The sequence below is a fragment of the Marmota flaviventris genome, chromosome 4, assembly GCF_047511675.1.
Source record: "Marmota flaviventris isolate mMarFla1 chromosome 4, mMarFla1.hap1, whole genome shotgun sequence".
In the NCBI taxonomy this organism is placed as follows: domain Eukaryota; kingdom Metazoa; phylum Chordata; class Mammalia; order Rodentia; family Sciuridae; genus Marmota; species Marmota flaviventris.
This window is the reverse complement of record NC_092501.1, coordinates 146,349,509-146,351,091: the sequence shown is the minus strand read 5'-3', so window position 1 is coordinate 146,351,091 and position 1,583 is coordinate 146,349,509.

Genomic DNA, 1,583 nt, shown 5'->3' with positions numbered 1-1,583 from the left:
GCCATAATACTATTTAATTCAGTTGATTAAAGTGATTTTGGGTGGTACAGACTCTGTCCATTTTAAAAAGGCAGGGAAGAAAATGGTCTGATAAACTTTATAAAATCTGTTAAGAAAATCAAGACAAGATAAAGAATTAGAACAGAGTGAATATCTGGCATGAGCAATTGACAGTGAGTGGAACAAATGAGAAACGTTTATATGTGCAGGTACATACATATGTGTATATATATTTTCAGAGCATTAAAGGAAGTATTTGCAAAGAAAATCCAATTGTGCAGGGTAAAATTACTTACTATTGTAATTAACAAACATAATTTTATGTAAACCCCATAAAAATAATACAAAATAGAATACTTCAAAGTAACTTTTAAGTGGTCAAGTGATTGAAAATGTGTATGAGAACTTGCCACAGTTTGTTACCATATGCAAACAGCAATGTTAAATTTATTATCATTTCCTGAACTTTCTATGTTCAGTAACTAAGCAAAGACTTTTTCTAGTGATAACAACAACCACAACAAAATAGTGACTATTTGTTAGTTTTGACAATAGAGTTTTCAAAACTAGTTTGCTTATTTCTCCTCAAAGTTTATCTTTAATTCCACTCCCACCCACCCACAGGGGTTGAGCCCAGGGGCACTTAACCAATGAGCCACATCCCCCGTACTTTTTATTTTTTATTTTGAGACAAGGTCTCGTTGAGTTATTAGGGATTCACTAAGTGATTGAGGCTGGAGGTACTCCTGCCTCAGCCCCCAGAGATGCTGAGATTTTAGGTGTGTGCCACCCAGCCTGGTTTTAGTTTCATTATAATGTATTAAAGACAGTTTTCTTCCAAGTAAATGATTTACCATTCGAAATTTTTCATAATGTAGCTTTTCAAAAAGAATAACATCAATGTTTGCCTTATTTAATTGTCAGAGAAACTATTTCGAAATAAATCACAACTACCTTACATTAAAAATTACATTAAAAATTAGAGGCACTGTCAGTTTCATCATTGTGTAAATCCTTTTGCCATTTACAACAGCATCTCAAACCAATAAAAATGAATATTATACAATTTTACATATACATTTTGTGTAATTTGGGTGATAGTCTTCATCACAATTATTATGGATTAACAAGTATGTTGGTCTCTATTCTGGTTTTGTGTTTGAAAAACACACACACACAGACACACACACACGAAAAAAAATAGTAAGTTTTACATTTTAAAACAACAATCTGCATTATCATATAAATGGAAGTCATTTTAAAGAACCATTAAGTATGTGGGATGACTAGTGAGAGTTTACACAGTTTGTTGGATAAATAAAAGTAAATAACAATCATGTGGATTTGGGTAATAAAATTTTCACATTGTGAATTGAAGTATTGAAAAATATCTTACTGTTTTATTTATGAAAGCAAAAGAAAAGAACTCATAAAATATTCAGTAATATTGCCTTTTTAGAAACATTGATGAAGAATTCTAAAAATTCTCAATATATTTCTAGAAATAACTTATAAACTGAAGAAAAATGCTGATCTATAATTTTAAAATTCATGTTAACTTCATTTTAATGTGGTAGATTTTC